At 48.4% G+C, this 6,844-nt stretch overlaps 1 pseudogene; it reads left to right on the forward strand.

Moving 5' to 3' along the window:
* The first annotated feature begins 1,259 nt into the window (after positions 1-1,259).
* On the forward strand, positions 1,260-6,049 carry LOC112873404 (annotated as a pseudogene).
* The last annotated feature ends 795 nt before the right edge of the window (positions 6,050-6,844 follow it).

Below are 6,844 nucleotides of genomic sequence, written 5' to 3' on the forward strand. Positions count from 1 at the left end.
TCTTCAGAAGTTGCAACTGGTCCTAACATCAGTTATGGTCCAGAACAGATTGAATGATTAATCACCAATAATCATGGCAAGAACACTTTCCATCTTTCATATGATGAAACCTACTACCATCCCTCACAATAATTTCCCTGCTAAAAATCTTTGTCACCATCTTTGCTGAATTCATGACAATCACCACACACACTGGTGGGGGGGGGGGGGAGGGCACGGGGTCGCCGAGGGGGGGGGGGGGGGGGCGGGGGAGAGGGGAGAGGGTGGTCACCTGCAGGCGGGCGGCGTCGGGGGGGGGGTGAGGGGCACCGGTGCTCGCAAGCACGCCGGAGACGAGCGCTCGCGTCCGGTGGTTTTTACCGAGCCGTGTCGTTCCGTATGTTGGGGGTATATTCCCCTGCTGGAGCCGCTACATCCCACCGTTCCTCAACCAAATCACCGGTAAAAATGGAACCGCTCCATTCCATCTCCATCCATCCCACCAACCAAACGTAGCCTAAGGCTCCGTTTGGGAGCGCTCCGCGATAAGGGTGGAGCCGGAGCAGCAGGCGGAGCCAACCCCCCCCCCCCCCCAAACGCTTCACGCTCCAGCGCGTTTGGTGCGGCTACATCCAGGCAGCAGAAGCGCTCAGCAACTCGCTCGCCTCACCTCTATCCGCCCTTTCAGTGGCCGCCCGCTTGAGGCATGCCTGATTCCGCCCACCGATAATCTCCAGGACAAATCGACAGCCACCCTCCCTTGATCGCCGCCGCTCTCTAACTGACGCCCTCCAGCTCTCCGGCGGTCGCCAATCTCTGTATTTCGTCAAGATGGTACTGATTTGGGGGAACTCCATTATTTTTTTCTTGCAAAACTCGTGCTGCACACTCCAATCGGGTTTGCAAGTCGGTCAAGATGCTTTTTTTTAGGGTTTGTTTTCGATCGGAGGCATTTCGATTTGGAAGCCTCCATTTTTAGGATGATACTGATTTGGTGTTGTTTTTCTTGTTGCAAACTGAAGGGGTACATTCCGATTTGGGTTGCACTTTGGTCAAGATGTTTCTTTTTTCTTTAAAAGAAAACTTTAGCGTAAGCTACTTTGATTCGGAAAATTGTTTTTTTCGTGCGGAGGACATGTGGATTCGTAATCGGATCGACTTACTTTCCAAGCTTTATATACATTGCAGTCTCGGAGCCCCGTGTAATTCGATTTCTCCGTGCGCAGGGTCACAGGGGGACAAACCAGACTGAAGAGGGTAGGAAGAAGGGGCCGACCGAGATGTCGAAGCAGCCGCACAACGAGTCCAAGGAGGAAGACGTCACCGAGACGAGGAGAGGCTTTAGCTCGAGGAGGAGGGTGTGTTTGGTTCCCTGGTCTCACTCGCCGGCGGCGCGGCAGCAATGCCTGTACCTGGTGTTGGATGACTGGAAGAGGGGCTACAACGTTCACTGGTTGGCGAGGCTCACTTCATCGACCAACGCCCGCCTGGACGCCTGCCCCGCCGAGCGCCCGCTCGTCCGCATCCACGTGCGGCATGCCTACACGACGAGCTTCGCGGCCCATGGCTCCAAGATCCTTGTCATGACCCAAACTTATGAAAACATGATTAAAAGCTAATACCACGTCATCATGAGAATCATCCCATCATACTCAAGCATCATGTGCATATTTGATTGAAGTATTTATTTCTTTCTTGCTCTTTGTGAGTGATGTTGAGAAACAAGTTAAGATTTTGTTAAGTAACAATGCCCCCAAACATTTTATTCAAATACTAGATTTCAAATGGTGAATTGTCAACATTTTTTCTCAATTTATTGATGTTTAACCCGAGCCATAAACTTCTTGGAAAGTTTGAAAACTGCATGATTTTTGGAATTTTTGTGGCCAATATTTAATGGCTTTTTGAGTGTTTGTTATTGCATTGTGTTCTTGGTAGTGTGATCTTGCTCCAATAAAAATTTGGTGAATTTTCGAGCTCGGGAAGTAGCAGTTCTAGATTTTTGAAGTTGGGACTTTCTTTTTCGGGTATTTTCCCCTCCACCCGGGCCCACACGTCAGTCTCTCCTCTCCCTCTTCCCCCGCGCGCCTGGGCCCACGCTCCAGCCTCTCCCCGCGCACCTAGGCCCGCACGTTAGCTCCTCCCTCCGCGTCTCCCGCGCCTTCGCCCACGCCCGTTGGGCGCCCGCGCGGCGGCTCCCGCCGGCGGCCGCTGGCTGGGCCAGCGTGGACCGCCCGGCTCTTCACCTCTCCACGCCCGCCCGCTCGCCTTCCCTTCCCCATTCAAACCGCCTCTTCCTCTTCCCGGCCCAAACCCTAGCGCCTCCCCACCGCCGCTTCCCCTTCCGTTCGCCCGTCGGCCGCCGCATTCCGTCGCCGTCGGTGAGCCCCCATCCAATCCCTGGCGCCCACACCACCTCCTCCTCCTCCTCGCTCGGTTCTGACCGACCGCCTCCCCTCCCTTCGCCCGCAGCCCCCTTCCCGACGCAAGCCGCCCTCCGCCACCGCTGCTTCCCGCCGCACCGCCGCTTCCCGCCGCGCCGCCGCTCGCTGTCTCTCCCCGCTTGCCCGTGCCGCGGGTGAGCACCGCCGTTGCGCCGTGCTGCCCGTGCGCGCGCGTTCCCATCCCGCTTCACGTTGGGGCCGTGTTGCCCCCGTTGGCCGCCGCGACGTCGTGCCGCGCGCTCGCGTTCGCGCGCGAGCCGCGTCGCGTGCGTGCGCTGGCCGCGCCCGTGGCGAGTCAAGGCCGCGGCTGGCCTTGACTCTGCCTGGGGCGGGGCTGGCCGCCTGGGCCCGCCTGTCGGCGCCCAGGGGCGCTAGATCCGGGTGGATCTAGCACTTGCCGCCCGTTTTTCTTTTAGTTATTTATGCTGTCAACTTGTAAATTGCATAGAAAATGTTCCAGGTCTCCAAAAATTGTGAAACTAGATTTTTTTGACTCCTCTACAATAGATCTACTTATAGAAATTAAGTTTGAGCATGTTAAGGTTCTGTACACTTAGTTAAATTTTATCCTTTCTAAACCTAGTTAAATGCTTAGCTTATTTTGTTATGCTCTAAAAATGTTAAATCAAGCTTTTTTAGAATCCTTACCAAAAGTACTAGATGATGATGCAGATTGTGCAAATGATTACATGCTGTTTGCTAGAGTTTTAATGTGTTTATCTAATTTCTTCCTTGCAAGTTTGATTAATATGTAACTTTTGATTGAAAAATGATAAAATGATAAAACCACTTCTTTTACCTTTGTTATCATGTGTTTTGTCTCTGGTAATTGTTTAAGAATTTATGAGAATGCTTTGGGTACCTTTTAAGATTTAACTTGATTCTAGCAGCTGAAAATTGTAAATAACATAAGTAATTCCACAAAGATGTTTTTGTTGCAATTTCAACTCTCATGAGTTCCTTTTGAGATCCCCTGTGTGCACAATTTAAATCATGATTTATGCTTATCAAGTGCCTTGTTGAGCAAATTTCGCCCTCAGTCCTAGAATTAAAATTAGTAATCGAGCTTGTTGTGCCATGGTCGTATTGCTTTCGTGTTGGAGTGAGATTTTTTGCTTCTATTGCCATGTCATTGCATGTCATCTCATTTTCATATTATTGGCATCATTCTAATGCACACATCTTATTCATGCATTATAGTGACCGAGACGCCGGAGGACGCACCCGTTGAGCCCACCGAGACCGTTGAGACCGAGCCGGGAGCCGAGTTTGTTGTGGAAAAAGAAGAAAATCAAGGCAAGCAGCTAAGCATGATCCCTTGACCCTTTTTAACTTGATTCGATTTAGTTATCTCAATGGGGTATATGTGTATATGCTATATGTTTATCTATTGCATTGTTGATCCTAATTACATGTTATGACCTTCCTTGCTTTTACTTTCATGTCGTTGTCACATGTAGATAACAACTAAATGATCTAGCAAATGCTTAGTAATGCTTAGAATTGATCTTTAGCTTGCAAGAAACATCGGAATGAGGATCACCTTGCTCACTACACTACTCTTAGTATATTCGTGCTTATTCGTTGATTGTCGGAAGTTTGGAAAAAGGGGTTAGTTGGATAGTTATGTCATGATTCGAGCGGAAGGTAGGGCCTAGGGAAAGGAGTCTCGGAGGTATAGTCCGCTCGAATTGGTTAAGGACCGTCCGTGGATGACCTCGGAAATTGAGCACTAATCGTGCTACCACATATCCATTCATGGGGTGGATAAACCGATTACCCTTTAGTTTTACTCATTGATGCACGGTCCTAGATGCGTGGCCATAGGGCTTTGTAGAGAGGCTTAGGGGTGTCCCCGGTGGACCTAGGTAACTCTCCGCGCAAGTTAGGCGTGATGTTCAATGGTTACAACTTGTCGGGAAAGGTTGATGCGAGTACCCCCTTGCTCAACGTGATCGGTGGAGCGAGTCGCATGGTCCTTGTGTCGTGTGGGTAAAGATGTATACCCTTGCAAGGTTATTGAATCAATTCGAATTGTCACGCTCTCGTTATGAGCAAGCTCTTTATCCTACGAATTCTTCGTAGAAGTTTTGGTCTTGTTTTATGGATACGTGTCCCTCTTGATGATGCATAGGGATTGGTTAATTTAATTAACTAAAATTTGAGGTGGATTGGGCAAGTAAATTAAAATGCTAGGAGGCTAGGTGGTGGAATTAGGGAGCTCATGCTTATCTAATAATACTTAACCCTAAAGCCTCTTTGTGAGCCTTCATATGCATACTCCTTGGTTAGTAATTATTCGCGTAAGTCTTGCGAGTACCTTTGTACTTTGTACTCATATTGCTTTATTATACTAAGTTGCAGGTGAGCTGGAAGTGGTGTTTGGCCATTTCTACCCCGCCAATTCCGGCGTGGGTGAGGAGTAGGCCGATGCGGTTATAATGGTGTCCTTGAGCAAGACGCCATTACTTTATCTCGTTATGTTTTCTGCTGCGCTATCGTATTTGGGAATATCATGTTAAACATTAAAATCTATGGTTTATATCCTTTTTAATATTATTTGTGAGTCCGGGGCTTGTATCTCGTATTTGAACTTTTAAATTTCAGAATTGGAACCTTCCGTTATTAATATTGTAATAGTTAGTTGTTCAACTTTATATTAAAACTTGCTCTTTGTGGATCATCGGTGATGTATGGGCCTGTGACGGTATATGCGTGTGCATGATCTTGGGCATACGATGGAGCACGTACCGGAACTATCGGATTTGATATTATTTTCGGCAAATGATGAGTTGGTCCTTTATAGCTTAGATGTGGATTAACCTGTGGCGCGCCATTAGTACGAGCGCGTGTTATCTCTTAAATGTGTTCGACAATTTCGTAATAAAAACCGACAATTTCGTTTAAAATAATATTAAATTAGACGGTTCTCGCAGTCGTAGCGATGCTTCCTGCGCGGTTCAGCCCCGGCATCCCCGTGTTCGACACCGAGACGCTGGAGACGACGGTGTACCCTTTCCCTCGGAGCCGGAAGGTCGTGGGCGCCAGCATGCTCGTGCACGCCTCCGTTGGCGACAGGCTCGTGTCGTTCGTCTTCCTCTACCTCGACGTGCTGGGGCCCGAGCCACCGCCGTCGCCGTCGCCGGGCCCCGTGGAGGAGTCGCCGTGGTCCTGGACCGGCGTGGAGCCTCTCCCGCACTTCGACTCCAGCCACGTCATCGGCTACGCGTTGCATCCGAACGGGCGCACCATCTTCATGTCCATCAAGGACTGGGACACACGGAACTGCACCTTTGCCTTCGACACGGAGCGCCTGGAGTGGAGCCACCTCGGCGACTGGCTCCTGCCATTCCAGGGTCGAGGTCACTACGACCGCGAGCTGGACGCCTGGGTTAGGATGTGCCGCTTCGAGGAAGGAGAGGACCACCTGTGCTGCTGCGACGTCCCGCCGGCCGCCAGGGTGCAAGATGACCATGCCTGCCTGGAAGCTGGGCAAGGATGTGCTCTTCGACAAGGGCTCCATCAGGCACTCGGGGGCGACGCTCGTGTACATGGGAATAACATTAACTTATCATTCCGTAGTTGATATCATTAACTTCTCCTTTAAAAAAAACAAATCTCCATAATGTCATTGGAAGCGCTAAATCTGCGCTGCTATCCATCTCCCTACTTATGGTATACCGTATACACAGGATCAGCTTTAATCAAACACTACATGATGTTCGAGTTTTTACACCTGAAAGTAATTTGTGATGATAACTATCGAGATCTACCAAAATAAACGGTCCATAGTCACTTTGGAGTACCATACCAAAGCCCAGCATAACAACAAAGCAGCCGTGCTACACTTGAAAATTGATTACATGAAAGTCAACGCTAACTTTCTGTCGTAGCACCTCAAAAGTGTGGGCTAAGTCCGTTTATTTTTTCTGTTTTCTTTTTACTAGTAAGGTGGCCCGTGTGGCACGCATGTTTTTTCATATTAATACGATAACAATTAGATACTATAGATCCCCAAACTTATCCCGCAATTTCATCTAGATCCCTAAACTCTTAAATCATCTATCTGATCCCTAAACCGTGTTAAGAACGCGTTTGGTTCGTTTCTCAGGCTAGCCTGGCTTGTAAATGTAGGATAGGCTGAGCTCAGTTAGGCTAAATGCATGCAACACATTATGTTTGGTCTGTTAAGTCTGGTTGAGAAGAGATGTTGTTTGGTTGCCTGAGTAAAGATACGTGGCACGAGATAAAAAAAGCATTAAATGATCATCACCATAATATTTATTTTACGTACTTATAATATAATAGTCTTTATTTATCTTATTATACTTTAATAATTATTTAAAACATATTAATATCATCTAATACATGTTAATCATTGTACTAATTATATCATTAGTATGCTAATCTCACACTGTGCG

The sequence above is a fragment of the Panicum hallii genome, chromosome 9 (genome assembly GCF_002211085.1).
Source record: "Panicum hallii strain FIL2 chromosome 9, PHallii_v3.1, whole genome shotgun sequence".
Taxonomy (NCBI): Eukaryota; Viridiplantae; Streptophyta; class Magnoliopsida; order Poales; family Poaceae; genus Panicum; species Panicum hallii.